At 41.6% G+C, this 21,132-nt stretch overlaps 1 long non-coding RNA gene across 1 annotated transcript in view; it reads left to right on the top strand.

The window, feature by feature from the left end:
• Nucleotides 1-16,780, top strand: part of LOC129145289 (uncharacterized) — a 210,266-nt gene extending 193,486 nt beyond the window's left edge. Inside the window, exon 4 of the long non-coding RNA XR_008550598.1 lies at nt 16,487-16,780. This is a non-coding gene — a long non-coding RNA (uncharacterized LOC129145289). The remainder of the gene's footprint in view (nt 1-16,486) is intronic.
• Nucleotides 16,781-21,132: the final 4,352 nt, after the last annotated feature.

Below are 21,132 nucleotides of genomic sequence, written 5' to 3'. Positions count from 1 at the left end.
TCTCAGATTTCATACTCCAAAGAAAAGTATAAATGATGAGGTTTGGGAGAGGGAAAGGCCTGGGGAAGTTTGAATCCTTCCCAGTTAATGGAGCCACCCCTTACTTTCTCTCTGCCTACCTCCCCACAGCCATAGCAATATTTATGGTTAATAAACTTAGAACATCCACAAACCATAGAATGTCTTTTTTTCATGTTTAGTTAGAACAAAGTGCATTCTCATGAACATATGGGGGTTCTGTGGTTTTTTAATTGTGCTCACATTGTCTGGGGGGGGGTTGAGGACACTGCTTGGTGGGTGGTAGGAGGTAACTTGGAGGAAAAGCTAAGAGTCTTGGCCGTTCTCCATCACCACCTTACCAGAGCAGCTCGAATTTTATTTTCTTGACCAATTAAACTTCACATAAGCATCAATTTGTGTTGCTCTGTTGAAAAGAAAGTTTGAAAACCACTGTTCTAGTTCATAAATTCTGATTCTAACCCTACCTGAATTACCAATTTTCAAAGAAGTGGATTACAACACAATGTACTTCATCCTGCACTGAACCAGTTTGGATGATTCAGAAAGTACTGCGAGTTCTGGTTAATAGAATGGTATTAAGGGCCTTTGCATTCTTGGCTATCTCGATACATAATCTGTGTATGTAATAAAGCCCTCAAACCTGCTCTTAATGGAAGTGGAGGTGTTGCTTAGAAACCTACCTGAAGGGACCTGGAAGGCTCATTTCTCCAGGCTTCAGAGGCCTCCTCTGCAAAAGAAACAGCAGCGTAGCTTCTCGGTCCTTTGGCCATGATCAGGTGCAAAAGGAGCAGCAGCAGGTGCGGGACTCCACGTCTGGCAGTGGACGATGTTCTTCTTCTTTGGAGTAGGCAGCACCATTTTGTCAATGGTGTTGCATTTGTCCCCCAGGACGTGGAAATGCTATTCATATTTTAAAATAATATTAATGCAGGTTTCTAATTGTGAAAGTATTCTTCTGAAAGGTAACTGACTTATTTTAGACTGTTTCTGCTCACTGCCCAGATCACTGAGGTCCAAAATTACAAAATCTACCTTTTTATTTCAAAATGGGGAGAAAGAAAAATTACGGGGAGAAAAACAAAAACTACCATCAATGAATTAAACTGCAGCCCCCCCCATTTTTTTTTGTTTGTTTTGCTTACATGGGTAGATTAACCTGACATATAGCAGAAATATTTTCACTGCAGTGAAAGCTTCTGAAAAGCATCATTCTTACAGGGCATGCTCTAGGGGGTTCCATAGGCACACTGTACTTTGTTGAATCATTCTTTGTTGTTAACCTTTAGGATGATGTCCACTGTAGAGTTATACTAAGCAACATTGTGATGAACATCCTTGAGTCTGAATCTTGGCCTGCACATCAGATTATTTCCTTTGGATAAGTAACTGTATGTAGCAATGATAGAGCTTTTCACCATGTATTTTTTTTAATAATTAAATGCTTGTAATTTTTATGCTTTTTTAAAATTTTTTTTTAGATTTTTTTTTTTAATTTATACAAGAGCCGGGGTACAGGCCAGATGTGTGGGAGGGTGAGAGGATTCACCAGAGACAGAGTGGGAAACAGAACAGACAGACTGACTAAATACACTGCTGAGGGGAGCAGCAGGTGAGACAGGAAAGGTCTGCCTCGCCATGTGGGCATCTCCGCGGCCATGGGGATCGAACCGGCACTGCAGATGCTGCAGACAGCTTCACAGTGCTGCGCTCAACCGCCTGCGCCACCAGGGAGGCCCTCACCGTTTATTTTAATGAGATGCCCTTTCTTGCTCTCCCCCTTCCTTCAGCTCTTCCGCATTCTTTCATTCTTTTGTTGTGACCTTTCTTGGTGCCTTTAGCGATTTCTGGATGTGCCTCTGGGCTTCTGTCCTATTTTATTTTCAAAGATTCTTCTGGGGATTCTATTTTCATTCAGCTGTCTCAGGTATTCTGACCATTAGATTTGAGCTCTTAATCAGGAGCAGCGCTCTTGGTTCTGATGCAATCTCTTATCATCTTACATCCTATTATACATTACAGGCTATTCCCCAGGACCTTTCAGTACATACCTTGGATCTCATATTCTCCTCTTCTTCCAATACCCCTGAGTTTTCAAAGCATATATTAAAATAGGTAGAAAACAGGCATTATAACACAACCTGCACTTTCTGAACTCTATCTTTTTCCTTGGGAAATCCCTTATGTTTAGAAAGAAAGTGTGGCTTTGGGTAATTCTTTTAGATCAGAGCTTTACTGGGGAAGATAGCAGGGTGGCTGAAATTTGCACTCATTAGCATCCAAGTTTTAGTTAAACACCTTTCTATATTCAATGCTGGAGCAAAATAGACCCACAGATCTATACCAGCTGTCTCCCTATGGCTAAAGTAAATGAAGCCAAATTTTAAAGTCTAGAAACCCACACAAAAAAGCTTCAATTATATACAAGTGTCTTCATTTCTTAATGGTACCATGCTATACTTTGGCACTTTCAGGCTCTGAAAAAAAAATCAGCTTGGATTTTTTTATCTTTCAAAACTCTGACTAAGGATTGGCATTCTTGGAGAAGTTGCAATGGCATAGCTGCCACCATTCCCACCTCGGCTTCCCCACCCCATTCTGCCTCACATCAGAGCATGGGGTTTTTAAAAATGGAACCTTAGGGAGCACCACTTAGCATGGACCCAATGAACCTCCTCAGCTTGGGCATTCAAAGGAGAGAATTCTAGACAAAAATCAATGTTTCCCTGCTCTGCTATCGAACTGCATAAAAAAGTCTCCATGCATTAAAAATATCTGATAAGATTATCCAGATCATTCCCCCCAGGGGAAACTGGGGTGATTAAAATTCAGTCTTTCTCTTCCTGCTACAAATTCTACAGCATCCATTTTATTTTTTTATTTTTTTTAAATAATAAATTTTATTTTTATATTCCCCCATACAACTGCACATGCCCCATTCTGACCCCAATCCCTCCCCTCCCGGCCCCCACCCCCCAAAAAGTGTCTCTGGTTCATAGTTTTTTGTTGATTTTGATTTTCACTTTCTTATAGTTATTCATTTTCCTGATCCCTTATTTAAGTTTTCTAGATTCCTGCTATGAGTGAGACCATCCGGTATTTTTCTTTTTCTTTTTGGCTTATTTCGCTGAGCATGATCCCTTCCAGCGCCATCCATGTTTACAGCATCCATTTTAATGAGAAAAATGAACCTGACCAGGGCTGAAATGCAGCCCATATGCACCTGGCTGGCCATAGCAGTTGTTAAAATATTGAAATACTTCAGTATCAATTGGTAAATAACCATGTTTCCATCACGCTCCATCCCTGACATTAGGCTCCTCCTAGGGGCTTCCCACCTCTCCTGAATCCAGCAACTTAAAAGTCAACATCTGGCACAGGGGAGACCCTTAATCTACCCACTGGGCTAGGGTCCATTCTGATTGATGATCTAATAAATATTTTGAATATCATTCTTGAACCAGGCTAGTGTTCAGCCGATCTCAAAAATCATAGAACATATATTTGCTGTAGTTTTAATTAAATGCTCTTACTTTCTTCTCACCTTCAGTTATTTAGCAGACATTTCTTAGGCACCCACTCTTGGGTGAGCAGGGCACAGTCCTGCCTGTAAGAAGCTCACGATCTAGTAATGAAGAAACATAACTAAATAAATAATTTCATTTCTGTGTAGTAAATGCTGCATGGAGAGGGTACAGGGGACTCAGTGCTCAGAGGAAAGAGTTTGGGCAGGCTTACAGGAGAGCTGAACCTCCAGGGACAAGTCCACATGAGCTAGATTAGTGGGGGTGAAAGCAGGTCCTGTCATGGGAAGGATGATACCATCCAAACAGCCTGCAGAAGTGCTGAGAAACCAAGGAGGTACAGGCAATTTCAGGGAACTACAAAATAATTCATTGGCAGTGGATAAGAGGGAAGTGATGAGAATGAAACTGTGGAATTAGTCCGAAGACGATTATCACATCTCAAAATTGCACTTAAGCTGAGGATGAAATGTAGTTGATTGTTGTCATTCCTGGGTATCTCTGAGTACTTGTGATGCCGAGCTATATTCAAACTTGCTAAAGTTCTGCTGTCTCTTTTATTCCCAGGACTGCTCTGAAAGTCTGCCAAGACCCCCTGCCCAGTAAACCCACCAGTTACAAACGAGATGCGAGATGCGAGATGCGAAGGGTAGAGTTGCTAGTCTGCTCTGTGGGACATAGGGCACTTGCCAGGGCTCCTCCAAGTTGACAGCACCACAAGGTGCCCAGCACTTAGTGAATATCTGTGAAGGAAGGAAGGGGTGGAAGGAGGGAGACAGGGAGAGAAGGAGGAAGAAAGAAAGGAAGGAGGGAAGAAAGGAAAAAAAAGGAAGGCGTTACAAGAACTATTTTGGAGACAGAGCTCCCAGTTAGTGCCTCAGAAATGCTTGGCTGAGGGCCTCCCCGGTGGCTCAGCGGTTGAGCGCTGGGTTGAGAAGCTGCCCACAGCCTCTGCGGCGCTGGTTTGATCCCGGCTGCTCCCCGGCCACTGGAGGAGGGTCCCACATGGCGCGCAGACCTCTCCTGCGGCCCGCTGCTCCCCTCAGCAGTGTACTTCAGTCCTTCTGCCTGCTCTGCTCCCCACTCTGGCTCTGGTGAATTCTCTCACCCTCCCGTGCTTCTGACTGTACCCAGTGCATGTATAAACAAAACAGACAAACAAACAAAGAAATAAATAAATAAAAACATGCCTCTATAAAAAAAAAAAAAGGAAAGAAATGCTTGGCTGAGTGATATTGGCAGGTCAATAGTGTTTGTTTCCATGCAGGAGTGACACTTTTAATTTACATATTTTAAAAGGAAAAAGATCAAACTCTTGTTAAGTGTCTCTGTCTCATCACTGTTCTCAGTCACTGTTTTTCAAAGCCTGGACTGTGTGATGAATTGTGAAGTTTGAAGACAGGGATTCATGAGCTCTTTGCCCCCAGTTCACCCTGCCCCTCAGACAGCCTCTTGCCTCGCATGCTTTTCTGGCTTTCTTTCCTCTTTATTCTTATAGGGCCAACTATTCCCCTAGGAGAGAGAACAGTTTTCCCAAGGCTATTGTGGTCTCAGCACTGAAAATCTCACGTCTTCGGACACCCTTGCCCCCAACCCAATCTCAGGCCTTCTGGTGAAGAGCTTCTTTTCAGACTGGGGACATTCTGAAGACAATGGAACACTTCAGTCACCTCAGTGGCAGGGAAGCATTAGTGGGAGAGAATTCCCAATGCCTTGATCTGAGTCTAGAAGGACGAGCATAAATCTGTCCAGTAAACAGAGCAGGGAAGGGCATGCCAAGAAGGAAGAGTCCATGCAGACGGTCTACTCCATCTGAGTGAAGCAAAGGTCAAAAAGCAGAAGGAGGGCAGAAGCAGGGAGATTAGAGATTTCTGCTTCTGGAGAAAGAGTTCCAGTTGTGAAGACAGATTTTCTAGAAACAAAATAGCAGATAATACTCATGTTCATATGCAAGTCACATTTGCTGAAAAGAAACCCTTTTGACTGCCAATTTAGATTAGCTGTGCTCTTGTGCCCATCCACTGCTGTGAATAATTAAGAATTTGCAGAACTTCCCACTCTTCCCAAAGGAGAGTGTGGTCTGGATCCAGTCCTACCTGTCCTCATCCTGTTAGTTCCTACTGTTAATGTGAATAAATAAGAAATCTGATGTGACTAAACACCGCCACCGGCTGCATGATGTAGCAAAAAGCTAATTTATTTTTGATCTACCACTTATGTGTAAACATCTGACTCAGAGTGGCTTGTCTTCTCCCCAGGGATTCAAGCAGCTAAGTTGATGAAACACCTGAGTGTTATGCAGGAGAACTTGGACTCATTTCTTCTCTCTTCTTTCCTATAAACATCTGTTTTCCCCTGTGGAAGCCTGACTCAATCAACAGAATATAGCAAGCAATCCTGTATATAACTGTATTCTTGAAGATGAAACTTCAGAGCATAGAAAGTGTCCTACTCACTGTGGTTTCTTTAACCTCTCTGACAACCGAGTAACTACAACTAATTTTCCTTGTGCTGCCCCAGTGCACCAAAATTACCACCTATCATCTGTACCACATTGGATTGTGCTGGCTTTGTGCAGTGGGCACTGCTATTTGCCTACCAAACACCCTTGATCCTTGTCCCTTCCTTTCAGGACATAATGTTGGTCAGGCATAACACACCCAAGAACCTCAGGGGAAGGTGACTCCAGTTGAACTCAGTTCCACCCAGGATAATGTCAGTCTTTTGGTGCAACTGGCATATAACCCAGTGGTTTCAATGAGATGCAAGGGAATGTCTGTTAGGAACCCTCTCTCAGTCTTAATAAAGAGCCACTGGGAGACTATGCAGTTGTCCTTTTCAGATGCAAACCCTGCGGGGAACTGTTGCAGCCTGAATATGTAGCCAACACTGAAGATGGCAGAACAGAAACACAAAGAACCAGAAGCGGGATCAAGAGCTTCTGGCCAATGTTTTTATCCTAAAATACACTATTCCTGAGCTCTCCTGAGGATGATTTTTGGGGTTGTTGGAGGTAGAAGGTAAAGATCCTAGCCTAATTTCTCAGACCTAATTCTACTAAGCTAATTCAGTACTTATCCAAAAATCATTTTTATTAATTCACATTAGCTAAAATTGTGATTTGCTCTGATTTTTTTTTAAAGATTTATTTCTTTATTTATACAAGCACTGGGTATAGTCAGAAGCGCGGGAGGGTGAGAGAATTTACCAGAGCCAGAGCTGGGAACAGAAAAGGTAGATTGACGAAGTACACTGCTGAGGGGAGCAGCGGATGCCGCAGGAGAGGTCTGCGCGCCATGTGGGACCCTCGCCAGTGGCCAGGCATCAAACTGGCACTGCAGAGGCTGCAGGCAGCTTCGCAACCCAGCGCTCAACCGCTGCGCCACTAGGGGAGGCCCTGCTCTGATATTCTTAAGCAATGTTCATTATTGGTAGTTGAAGAATATTCAAAGTGAAAATTGTGAAAGTAATATTATAATACTGATAAAGACATTCCTAATTCTCTCTGACTTAAAAAATGTATCCATCCCATATTCCAGATTCTTGACCTAGGAAAAAGAAAATAGGAGACCAAAGTGAAAAGGAAAAGTATGACAGCTGAAGTCCTTTGGGTGCTCTTCTCTCCCACTAATGGAGGAATTCTGTCATTTGAGATATATACTATCTTGGAAAACAGAAATTAACTAGCACAGGAAATATAGAGAACAAATAGGAGGCAACTGACTGGGATCCAAAGGAACTGTGCACATGACTGTCATTTACATTTGACCATGCGCTCCAGAGCATCTAGCTCCTCACTGCCCACCCTAACATCACTCCAGGTCAAGAGCATTCCTAATTCTCTCTGACTTAAAAATATATCCATCCCATATTCCAGATTCTTGCCCTAGAATTTTATTTAACCTGATATCATTAAATACTAAATCAATGTACATCATTAACACTCCCTGAAGTCAATAGGTATTGGGAAGGAACACCTTCTCTGGCCACCAAAGGATTTATGCATCTCCTTTATTGAAAAAAAAAATGTGAATAGGACTTTTAGCTAGCCCTCTCTATGAAGGCACCTTAGCAGGGACTCTGGTAAACCTGAAGACATGGAGGTAAGATAGGATATTTTGGTGCAGGTCTCACAGCCCACAAATTCTGTCATTTTTCTTCATGTCTCTTATACCAAGCACCGGTGTCTGGCATGTAGACAAGATAATAAATATTGGAAATAAGTGTGATTGAAATTAGTTGAAAATAACAAATGAAAGTTCAATTGGAGCAATTATCCTAAGAAAGAAATTCCTAGGGCATGACAAATAGAGGTCTTAGGTTTTTAAGTCAAAGAGTCAGTCTTTCATTAGAAAGTGAGAAAAACAAATGACATAAGATAACAGAAAGAAATAAGATAGCAGAAATCCCTTAAACTCCATGGATCAGAGAGCATAGTGTGTATGATTACTCCTCAGAGATTGTGTGGAAAGGATATTTCTGTATTCATTCAACACATATTTCTTAAGTGTCAATGATATGCCAAACTCTGTGTTTTCATGGGCACATAAATGTAAGACTTTGTTTCTGACTTAAGGGAGCTCTAGACTAGAGATGGTACAGACATGAAAATAAAAGGCTTTCTGCCCTGTGATGTGATGAAAGGCATGTTATAATGGAGAGATTTACAAAGTGGAATGGGGTAAAAGAGGACTGTTAAGGGTATCCAGGAATGGCTTCATAAATGAAGGGAAAATAAGGTCTTGAAGGATGAGCAGGTGTTTTCTAGGGATATTTAACAACATGTACAAAGACACAGAGGCGAGAAAGTACATGGAATACTCTAGAAATGAGAAAATTCAGTGTAATTGAAGCATAGTATTAGGTGAGAAGTAGAGAGAAGAAGGAGGTGTTGAAAATGTAGACAGAGTCCAAATCACAAAGGACCTGTATGCTCTGCAAAAAAAGGATTTGGACTTTGGTCCAAAGACAATGCAGAACCAGTCAAACTTTTAAGCAGATACATGATAGGATAGGATTTCTCTGCCCATGTGCAGTTAGAAGTGATCATATTGCTTGTTTTAGGCAATAATATGTGTTCTGATTTTATAGCATGACCAATATCTGACATTGGATTGAACTTTTATTTGTTTCCCCATTGGAACTAAAGTTCCATGGAGGCATTTCATTTACTGAAAAATCATCAATGCCTTAAAAAAAAAATCTTCAATCTTCAATACCTGTCACAAAGCAGATGCCCCCAAAATATATGTGACATCTATGAGCTAGTATTGACTCCTAACATCAGGAAACATTCAAGTGGCAATATTCTTTTTAGACAAATAGGAACTTCATCCAAGTAATTACTAGAAACTGAAAGCAAAAAAAAAATCACAATCATTGCTACGTTCAACACAGTTGCCTTTGGTTTTTATGACAGTGCATCACAGTATGCCTGAAATCTTTGTCTAGGATCAAATCCCAGGTCACTAATATGCTCAGGAACCAGTGACCCTGAAATGACAGCAGGTGATACAGGAAAATCAAAACTCATTTCTACTCCACATTAATAGCTTTGGTTCTATAGTATCAGTAGCTGCTGAGCCTCCCTCATTCCAAGACATCTTGCAAGGAAATTGTAGAAACGAAGTCAGCCACAAAGCAATAAGGGGCACTACCATGAGAATTGAATTCCACTAATTCATTCATTCATTTATTCATGCACTGCAATCATCAAGCAAATTTTCATTGAATAGATAATATATGCCAAATACTTCTAGGCCAAAAGTCCTTTCTGGAAAAATGCAAATCAAAACTACAATGAGATACCACCTCACTCCAATTAAAAAAAAAAAAAAAACAGAAAGAACAAATGCTGGTGAGGGTGTGGGGAAAAGCTGGTGAGGGTGTGGGGAAAAAAGAACCCTCATACACAATTGGTAAGAATGTAGACCGGTACAGCCTTTATGGAAAACAGTATGGAGGTCTCTCAAAATATTAAAAATGGATCTACCATGTGACCCTGTAGTTCCACTCCTAGGGTGTACCAGAAGAATGCAGAAACACTAATTTGAAGGAATTCAATACTCTGAATTCCTATATTCATTGCACACTATTTACAAAGCCAAGCCATGGAAAAAGCCTACAGATGAGTGGATTAAGAAGATGTGATATGTGTGTGTGTGTATCATATCTATGATACATATATGATAGAACACTACTATAAAAAAATGAACTCTTGCCATTTGCAACAACATAGATTGAACTCAAGGGAATTACGCTAAGAGAACTAAGTCAGAAGAAAGACGAATGTTTCACTTATGTATGGAAATATAGAAAGACAAAACAAAGGAAGACACAAAACTAAACCAAACTCTAGAAATATGACTGCAGGATTGAGGCTACTAGAGGAGGAAGGAGAGTGGAAGTGGGAACAAAGGAGAGATTGGGCCCAAAGTTTTTGGAAAATCATCTAGACTATTTTTCCTACCATGATTCTAAACTTTATCAAAAAGTCTCAGCTATACCTCCCAGCAATCACTTTCATCTAAGAAGTGGTCTATCTCGGGGCCATATTATCTAAGTTACTTCAGTTTTGGGGGGTGGGAGGGAGCCTTTGGGCTTATTTTAAAGGGAAAACTCCATTTCCCTACTTCGGCAATACCTTCCCAATTGTACCTTAGTCCTCAGAATACTATAAAAATCTTAGGGTGCTACTGGATAAATGAAAGGGTAGACTAAATTCATTAAATCCTTACTTCCATTCTAAGAGCTTGATCTTGGTGGTTACCATTTTTCAGTTTTTCACACCATGATTGCAGGTAACATGATACAGCAGAAACTCCTTAGGCACTAACAAGACACTATCACTCATATATAGTTAGAAATAGTTGATGATACCAGAGAAATCAGATGGTTTGACTTTTGAAAAATGCTTCAAAGACCTTTAATAGGGCCTAATATGTTGAAAAATAAAGGAGAGAACAGGAATTACTCATCTAGGCTAACATTTTGGCAAAGAAACTAGAAGCTGTTTTTGAGCCCAGCAAACATTCTTCTTCTGTCCGATCCTCATTAAGAACCTCTGTATCTCCTTGGCATCTCGATTTCCTTCCAAACAACCATAGACTTTCCCTTCACTCTCCAGGTGGGCTTGTTGTCACTTTGAATCCTGAACTAACTTGATTCATTGGTTTCCTCAGGCTACTGGGATAAAGCTACAAACTGGGTAGCTTAAAACAACAGAATTTAATTCTCAGTCTGACTTTGAGATTAGAAGTGAAGGTGTGTGCAGGTTCATGCTCTCTTTGACAACTCCAAGGAAGAATCATGACTTACCTCTTCCAATTTCTGGTTGCTGCCAGCCATTCCTGGCATTTCTTGGCTTGAGGCTGCATTGCTCCTGTTTTGACTCAGCCATTGCTTAGTCATCCTCCCTCTGTGTGTGTCTCTGCCCAAGTCTCTCTCTCCTGATAAGGACACCAGTCATTGAGTTTAAGGGCCCATTCTAATCCAGCATGATCTCCTCTTCACCTGATTATATCTGCAAAAATCCTATATCCAAATGAGGTCACAGTGACAGGCACCAGTGTCAAGGACCCCTCATGCGTCATTGCTACATGAAAAAGAGATTGGAAGAAAACCCACCCAAAGCTAACCGTGATGATCTTTCAGAGTTGAAATTTTCCTTTGTGCTTTTATGTGTTTTCTGGTTTTCTTTAGTGCTCATACATTATTTTTAATAAGAATTTTTTTTTAATTTTTCAAGAGAGATTTTCAGATCACCTCAAAATAGTTGTAATGCCCCCATGAAAGGAGAATACAGAATTGTAAGTGACTGAGATGACTTTAGTCATGTTGATTATGACACAGAGGAAGAAGATGAGCCAGGAGAGGAAGCTGATCAATCAGATAGTTCCTGCAGATTCCAGTATTTCTGTATCTGCTTGAACGCAGAGCGGAACTCGGCTTTGTTCCTTTAGGTGAGCAGAGTCTGCTCCCTGGTGGTGGTTCAAAAGTTAGCAGAGGCAAAAATTTTCCTTTCCCATTTTCCTAAGACAGAGATAAAGAGGCATAATGTAACTCATATTCTGATCTTCAAAGTTTGTTTTGTTGCTTTGAGCAAGTTTTCAGTTTTCTTAACTACATCCCCCCATTGGGGATAACAGTCTATTTGTTCACTTGCCCTCCTGGGTCAGTCACACAGCCTGTCCTCAAGTTGGTACTTCAAAATATCCCATGTCAAAGGAATTCATGCAGTTGTCAGGAGGGCAGGTATGGTTCATATTTGTAGGATAGAAGGGAGCAGGTATGGGCAGAGTCCCAGCCTGGTGCCAAATATGAACCATACCTGCCCTCCTGACAACTGCATGAATGGCTGGGATCAGGTAAGATGTTTGCACAAAGTAACACAGAGAGGCAGTGACACCAACAGAAATCGCAACACCAGAGGTTTTTAGGAACTGGACTGAATTGAAAGATACTCTAGCTCACGACGTCTCAATTTCAGTGATATTAACTTTCAGGACTGTCTAAATCTTGGTTATAGGAGCTGACCTGTGCATTGTAGAATGTTTAGCCCCATCCCTGGCATCTATCCACCAAATGGCACAGCAAACTGTGGTTGTGTCAACCCAAAGTATCTCCAGGCACACACACTCCCTCTGTGTGTGTCTCTGTCCAAGTCTCTCTCTCCTGATAAGGACACCAGTCATTGAGTTTAAGGGCCCATTCTAATCCAGCCTCCCTGAGAGGAGGGAAGAGAATACTGCCCCCTGCTGAGAACCGCAGCCCAACTTCTTTTTCTCTTAAACTCTAGTATAATTACAAGCCTCACTCATACTGTGTGCAAACAACAGGTATGGGGAGGACAAAGCACTGGGAGTTCAAGACGCTCCTATATCTGGAGCAAGCCCCTTAACTTCCCAGGGCTTGATTTTTTTCATCTCGATGGTACATTACCCTAATTTCTGCGTGCAAGATCATTGCAATTTAGTTAACAAGAAGGACCCGTTATGTATTAGGCAGAATAGTGAAGATGGCATACAATGTGAACAAATCCAAACCTGCGGTCACTGTGAAGAAAGCGCAACGCCTGCAGCTGTGCTTCTGTGGGCAGAACAGTGACTATTTGGAAGGCAGCACTTTAAGAAAGAGTGAACACAAGCCCACCACCCCTTATTCACATTTCTGAAATCAAAAAGAAAGAACTATGAAAATGTTTTTTTTCTTTTATTATGCACATTGCATCAAAATCTACTGGGGGGCAAAACCTGCCCTGACATGAATGAGGCTACTTACAGTTTTCATTGCTCCTACTGAGTGTGAAAATTTCTAATTTTTGCCTAAATATTAATGTGTGTCAAGACTGTGCCTGGAGCATTTAATTATTGCACTTTTTCACCTCACTAAAACACAAAACATTCTGTAGACCAAAACACATATGGCCCCAGGGGTTTGGATAAGGGATTATGGAATGGTACATGTGAATTAGCAGGAAAATGAGCAACACAGGAGCTAACCCTTTTGTACTGGAAGTATTCACTAAATTCTCATTTGCATCACGTCACACCAGGTAGACTGTGAACTTAAATATGACGGGGGATGAAGGGCATGTGTGCCTGCATGGCAGGCATGAGAACAAGATCCCTGAGGACATCAGTCCCTCCTGTCCAGAGACACCATCACTATTTTCATCCATCACCCTGGGAGGGAAGGGGTAAAACCTTTCTTCCAAAGGGCCCCTAATGACAGAGGAAGCCCAGTGTCCCTCCATCTGCCAGCCGCTGGAAGCAGCCCCCCGATAAAAATGGTGCTCCCTCTTCTCCCAGCAGGGACCTACTTCAGCTCTGCCCTCGCCCTCTCTGTTCTCATGCTGTCTTCATGCCCTTCCAGCGCCACGCCCTCGGGACAGATGAATCTCTTCTTCACCTTGAGCCTTGGTTCTCCCCTAAGTGTGTAAGAGAGATGGGGAACTGAAGGAGTGGGGGGGTTTTATCCTGTTGCTTAATGCACAGGAGATAGGGATTAATCTGCTCAGAAAATAAGAAGAGATTTAAGGTAAATTCAGGTTTCACATGCATTCAAGGGGTTTTCTCTTCAAAGGATTTTAAACCAGAACTTGATATCCATTGCCAACAACTTCAATCACAACCTTAAAAGGATTCCTTGCCTCATTGACATGGCTTTTCCATTTATTTACTTGAAAAAATGCTGAACTCATATTGGGTGCCAAATGCTGTGCTAGGTAGTGAGAATATATACATGAATAAGATGTGACCCTTGCAACAGGCTGATTCACTTTCTGAACAAAATTACCTTTCATTTCCCCCAAATTTGTGGACTAGAGCTGAGGTCACCAAACTAGGGTGTGCAGGCCAGTTCTAATAAAGTTTTACTGGAATTCAGCCACACACACTTGTCAATGCACTAAGGCTGCCTTTGCACTACAACAGCAGAGCTGAGTCTATACTAAGTGTGCAACAAGAACCATTTGGCTCACAAAGCCCAAATATTAGCTGCACTCTTAAAGAAAGTTTCCCAAACCTCAGATTTAAGAATAGATGAAAGGCTGTGGCAGGAAAAGTTGTGAAAGGAGATTAAAGGCTGAGTCAAGTCCCTGAGAGAACACCAATATTGCAGTGGTGATTTTAGCATTTGGTTCAGCTGCATGTAACAGAAAACCCAATTGTAGGCTTAAACAAAATTGTTTCGTTTTTCTACATAAAATAAGAGGTTGTCCACGCTTGGTTTGGTGACTCTGTGGTCATCAGGGACCTACTTTCCTTTGATCTTTCTGCTTCCTATCATTCTTAGCAGAAAGTATTCAATCTGAGGTATCGCCAAATTGCCACATGGCCCAATACAGCTGCTGGAACACCAGTAATTACATCTGTGTTCCAGGCAAACTAGGAGAAGATCGATCAAAATAATCTATCTTCTAGTTGAATCAACTTCCTTTATGTAAATGACCCAGAATCCCCAAACCACACTTCCCTTTACCGCTCATTGGCAGCTCCTAGCTGGCAGGAAGGTGACAATGTAGTGTTCCTCAGGGCCCTGTTAGTGAGATCTTCACATTTTTTCCCACAGAATCACAGAGGGTGTATAGATGCTAACATGCTCATTAGGATGAGAAAGCCTCTTATCAAGATCCAAAACGGGCATTCCAAACAATGCTCACATAAAAAATAGAAAAATGCCTTCCCCATCTTGCTATTTATTTGTTCATGTCTCAAATTTGTTGAAACCCTATTAGGTGTCAAACACTGAATATCATTAAAACCTTCTGTTTTCTTTTTCTTTATTTTGATATGTCAGCATTTTTTGTTGTTATTTCAGAAAACAGTGGGCTAGAAGAAAGTTTTTAAGGTAGCATCTAAAACAATAAGTTATTCTGTGATTAATAGAAGTTTTATTTTCCTATATATGATAAATATGAGTAATTGTTACCAAGTAGATAGATCTATATAGATATATATATAGATAGATCTATCTACTTGGTAACATTTACACATATTTATATGTATTTAATTACACTCTATATATATATAAACGTGTGTGTGTCTTTGAACAGTATGTATAAATGGCATGGGTTATGAAGAATACAAAATGACTAATTTGAAGGGATATATGCACTCCTATGTTCATTGCAGCACTACTTACAAGAGCCAAGTTTTGGAGGGTTAAGAAGATGTAATATGTATACACGATGGAATATTGGGTTATTACTCAGCTACAAAGAAAAAAAGAAGATAAACTCTTGCCATTTGTGACAACATAGGTGGAACTGGAGGGTAATAAATAGTGAAGTGAAATAAGTCAGAAGAATAAAGACAAATACAAATTATTTCACTCATATGCGGGATATAGAGAAACAAAGAAACAGACAAAGCCACACCAAAACAAATTCTAGAAATAAAGCTATAGAATTGAGGCTATTGAAGGAGTGGATGGGGTGGTTACAAAGGGGATTGGGGGCCAAGGGTCTAGATTAAAGGACTATGAATGCTTTGGTGGTGGGTGTGTTGTTTTAACATGCCTCTGAGGAGGTGTGAACTTATTCCCCTAAGTCATGTAAGTGTTGTAAATCAATGTTATCTCAAAAAAACAAAACTATTTTCTAATTTTGTGAGTTTAAAGTGGTTTTGTGTTATTTTTAATGTAAAGGGAATTTAAGTAACTTATAAATGTACTCATTTGTTGGAATGATTTTTCCCCCCTCTTTTACCAGCTAAATAATCTACTCCTAGGTACTTCTTCAGATTTTGCAACTGCAAGTGCTTAGCAGATGTTTGAGGTGGAAATGAAAGAATGATCTTCCAGGTTTTGGTTGAGTTTGTCCACCTTTATAACCAGCATCACTATTTCCTGTTCTCTTGAGACAGATGACAAAGATGTAGGTGATACTTAGAATATGCAGGAGTTTACAATTTCCCAAGTGCATTCATATATGTGGATAAATCATTCTAAAATTAAATTAATCCAAAAATACACCTTGACCACAGTAGTGATAGTAAGCTTCACTTTCACATGGAATGAAGTTAAGAGAAGTTGTTTCTTTCCTTCCACTAAATATTGGTCCTCAAATGCAGGATTTGACAAAAATGGTTACATCGGTTAAATCTTAGTGATGTAGAGTTTATCGAATACATCCACAAGTACAGTATTCGATCTACCAAAGGCTGGGTTGCAGGCCCAGCAAGTTTCCGCTGTACCACTCTGCTAGTCCAATGCAGGGTTTGAAATGATGCATTTCAGGCTTGGGGAGAAGCATCATTGCCCCTGCTCCACTGAAGAAAAACCACGAATTTAAAACAGCGTCAAAGGGAATCCACGTTGAGATTTAGTAAACTTTTGTTGGATATAAAATATGTGAAGTAGTAGAATGGTTTCCTAAAAGAGGTAGAGGATCGCCACAAAAATGGTTGTTCCAAAATTACGGTTTGGGTTTCATTTTCCTACAGAAAGTCCTGCAGAAAAACATTTGGCCGCCAGAGGGCGCTCTACTAAAGTCGAAAGGAACTCCCTCCACCTGCGGCCTGTGAAGCACTCAGAGGATGAAGACACACCACAGGCTGGCCTCAAAGCTTTCCTGGTTGATGTCCCAGCTGGTTGTCTCTTCAGCTCTAGATTTCCAGATCAGGACACCATTTCTTAGCGGCAGAGTCACGTGGGATCCACCTTGTTCTAGACGGGGGTTCTGTGTCAGCTACAAACAGGTACCTCTGCGAGGGGGCTATTCCTCTTCCTGCTGCCTAATATAGCCATTTACATATGGTTAATTTATATTTTTCTCTTAAGTACACCGATGATGAATAAATCAGAACAATATGAGAACATGCGAGACTGTTACATTTAATTTAGCAATTAATAATTAGGAGGATTATTTGTCATTTAGAAACACGAGATTAATCCTTTTAATTGCCATCTGGATTACTTATGAATTATTTGATTTGTTTAATCCTTGTTTGTTTTCATTCAAAAGCCCTCAAATTTCTCTACTCAGCTAATTGCTTAATAGAAAATAAAATATAAAGGAATTTAGAACTTGAAGCATGCTGGTGGTGGGAAAGCATGGCTGGCAGGAGAGACTTGTCTTCCCATTTACATAAATCACCAATGGCCTGTGGGATTCTAGACAAGCCCCTTCCTGTCCCACATCCTCATGTTGTTCTTTCATAAAATGAGAGCGGGCTGGACTGGAAGGAAGTGTTTTACTTTTTATTCTTAGGTGGTCCTTTCTGCTCTACTAGCAGGGAGTGGTTTATCAGTGTCCTGGCCTAGAGCATCCATCCACGGCTTTCCCCCATATGCAGGAGGTCTTCGCTGCCACACTCTGCAGCCTCTCCACAGCTTGAGAACCACTTCCTTCCACAGGGGTGCGGGGTTCATGCATGTGGGAGATGTGAGTGGTCCCTATGGAATGAGAGTCACCGGCGCTCACTAGTGTGCTCAGTTACATTTTTCAGAAGCTACATCATGAATTAAGGGAGGAATTTTTTTCCTCATATTAAAAGGAACTGGGTAGCAGATAAGGACTAGGAACTGGGTAGCAGATAAGGACTAGGCTCCTACATCGCTGCTCTGCATCTTTAGCAAGTGGTCTCAGTGGGAAAGGAGAGAAAAGAGAAGGCAACTGAGTCTGCCCATTTTTATTAGGAAATAATAGCTTTTTTAGAATCCACTTCCAGGGAAAGATGGAAGCCTTTCATTTACATATCACTGACCAGAATTATCACATGACCTTGAAGGAAGCCTCATTTTGGAATGGCCATGTTGCTACCCTGAACCCAAGTGGAGATACAGTAACAAGGGAAAAGCAGTGAGTGGAAATTGAGTAAGCTACTAACCAGCTGCCTATGCCACAGGGATGAGAAAGAATTAGGACCCAGGTGTGTTCTTGGTAAGGTTTTAATTGTTTTCCCTTTTAAGAAGTCTCAGGAGGTTACACCTTTTGAGAGACACACAATTCACTCTCCTGGGAAATAGCTGGCTCTTTGGTAAGTCCCAGTCTTGGTCTCAAAGGTCTCTCTCACTTCCATCAAATCCCCAAAGAAACCAAAGAATCTTCCACTCCAGTCCAGCCCTCATACTACATTAGGTTGTGTGACAGGAGGGGACTGGCCCAGAGTCCCATAGGCCATTGGTGGCTTACATGGGTTGGAAGGCACCTACCCACCATGCTTTTCCCACCACCAGTTTGCTTCACATTCTAATGGGGAGTCAGTAGCTGTCATGGGATGACATGCAAGTGGGTGTCTAAGAAGGACTTTTCACCAGACACCAAGAAATCTATTAACAGATCTCCTCCTTGTGAGGGAAGCAGCCTCAATCCAAAGGAGACTTGACTTCCTTTGATATCCAAAATGTGCCGTTCATCAATGGCTGGGGGCTAGGGAGCCTGGCCATCTCTAGAGGCTGATTTAGCACATATGAGAATGTGGCCCTCCACCCAAGTCCCACCCCTGTCCTCCCCTTTCTCCCAGCTCTTAAAGTCCTTCCTAAGGCTTTGTCTTTCTTCATTCCCCAAAAATCTAATCTGCATACAGAACTCTGCCCTTTCTGAAGCCTAAGCTTTTGAAACTTACAACCCAAGAATGCTCCCCTTCCTTAACTACTCTGTTTTCTCTGAGTCATCTTGCTCCCTGAGGCCATGAGAACAGAAAACTGAATGGGTCAAGGGCTCAGGGACACAAGGAAATACTAGAAACAAAACAACAGTTTATCACCCCAGTGAGATCTTACCCAGAAACCCAAAACATCAATTTTGTATCTAATTTAGCAATCTTATTCCAGCATGCTTTCTTTCCCTAACTATAAATACTTGTTTCAACTATAATCCTTTGAAATAGGTTTACCATCCTGCTAGAGCCCTTGTTAATGAATTGATGAAAGCTGTGATGCATGATCATTCTGTATTAGTGTAAGAGTTATATTGGTATTTGGTTTTTTTTTTTTTTAAGATTCATTTATTCATGCATACAAGAGCTGGGATGCAGACCAGAGGTGTGGGAGGTGAGAGGATTCACTAGAGACAGAGTGGGGAGCAGAACAGGTGGATCTACTAAAATAAACTACTTTAGGGGAACAGGTGGGAGACAGGAGAGGTCTGCTGTGTCTTGTGGGTTGCTTGTGCTGCAGCGGCTGGTGATAGCTTAATACCGCTGTCTTTAAACCCTTGCCCACCAGGGAGGCCCAAGAGTTATATTGTTAATGTTCTGAAATGTTCAGTGGGCACAGCAAAGCCCTCATGCTTAGCCTTTACTAAAATGAATGACTGAATGGATGTTGAATCAGAAAATATATGTTGACTATGTTTAAGAAGAGAGTGCTAACTGCAACTGGAACCTACCAGTCCCTAAAAAAGTATTGAGTAAACTGGTGCAAAAGGAGTGTTATTATTCTATACACCAATTCTCTACAAAAGACCAAGTATAGCACAGAGTAGCAGAAGATATTCTGGGGAGATCCTGTCTGTTGGTTTCTTTGGGAATTTGGTGGCAGTAAGAGAGACCTTTGAGACTAAGACTGGGACTTGCCAAAGAGCCAGCCATTTCCCTTGAGAGTGAATTGTGTGTCTCCCAAAAGGTGTAACCTCCTGAGGCTTCTTAAAAGGGAAAACAGTTAACACCTTACCAAGAATCAGGCACAGTAGAGACCAAGTACACTGATTCAAGACAGCTGATGGAAATTAATATTTGCAACAACTATAATACAATGCTTGACACTGTTATTTGGAATAGGAAGTGCTTAATAAATACTGAATCAGCTGAAAACGTGACCCTAAGTGCAGAGAAATCGCTTCTGCAAAAAATAAAACCAGGTTGAACCAATTCAATCAAAGAAATCATTCAGAGCCATTAAAGTTGTTTTCCTTTATTTGGGGAAAGATTATGACATACATATTCAGTTCCAAGTCACTGGTAATAACGTGCTAATGGTGCTAATGGAGTTCTTAATTATATGGGAAAGACTATGAATGACCTATTTTTCAAATGTTCAAAAGTGGAGACATACATTAAAAACCTATTGCAGGGCCTCCCTGGTGGCACAAGCAGTTGAGCACAGCGCTGTGAAGTTGTCCGCAGCTTCTGCAGCATGAGTTCGATCCCCACCGGCCGTGGAGCAACCCACATGGCACAGCAGACCTCTCCTGTTTCGCCCGCTGCTCCCCTCAGCAGCGTATTTCGTCAGTCTACCTGTTCTGTTCCCCGTTCTGTCTCTGGTGAATCCTCCCGGCCCCTCCCCACCCCCCACCCCCGCACATCCGGCCTCTACCCCGGTTCTTGTATAAATAAATAAATCTTAAAAAAAAAAAGAAAAAAACATTGCATTCATCTCTTTCTTTTCTGGGATAGTGATGGGTATTTGTGGCTCTATTTGTGGAAGGATACCACCAGCACACCGTCGGGTAAGGGAGATTCTAAGCAGTATTAGGGAATAGTGTTATTAAACACTGGCAGACTTCCTGAAACAAGCCACTAGCTAGATGACATACTCACTGCTCCATTCAAGACACTCTTCTAAGCTGCAAAGACACCGAAATAAGCAAAAATGCACTAAAGATCTTTCCATCTCAGAGTTTAGATGTGGTAAGGATACACAGACAGGAAAAAAAAAAAAGAAATGCATCGAGTATGACAGACATTGACACATGCTATGGAGAAAAGTAGCACAGGAAAAGGGGAAAGGGCATTCGAGGGGGCTGGGGACAGGGCTTGCTGTTTGAATAGTTTGGTCAAGGAAGGTTTTGGTGAGTAGAGACTTCAAGGATTCGAGGCTACAAACAATATAGGGATGTACACCATTGGAGAAGGGAGACTCTCAGAAGTCCCCCTTCTCTACCAAAAGAGAATTCTAGAAAGAGAAAATAGCAGTGGCAACATTATGAGGCAGGAGGGTGCTGGTGTGTTAGAAAGTCCGGGGGAAGTGGAGTGAGTGAGGGGAGGGAGTGAAGGGACAGGTCAGGCAGTGTTTGAGTAGAGGAGGGATATGATCCAGCAATGTCTTACCAGGATCGTCCCAGCTGCTGGATTGACAATAGATTGGCGAGGGGCCAGGACAGAGCAGGAAGATGAGTTAAGAGGCTGTTGCCCTGCAGGATGGAAGC

The sequence above is a fragment of the Talpa occidentalis genome, unplaced genomic scaffold (genome assembly GCF_014898055.3).
Source record: "Talpa occidentalis isolate TD23 unplaced genomic scaffold, MPIMG_talOcc4v2.1, whole genome shotgun sequence".
Classification (NCBI taxonomy): domain Eukaryota; kingdom Metazoa; phylum Chordata; class Mammalia; order Eulipotyphla; family Talpidae; genus Talpa; species Talpa occidentalis.
The sequence above is the reverse complement of the archived record's forward strand: the minus strand, read 5'-3'. Positions and strand labels throughout refer to the sequence as shown.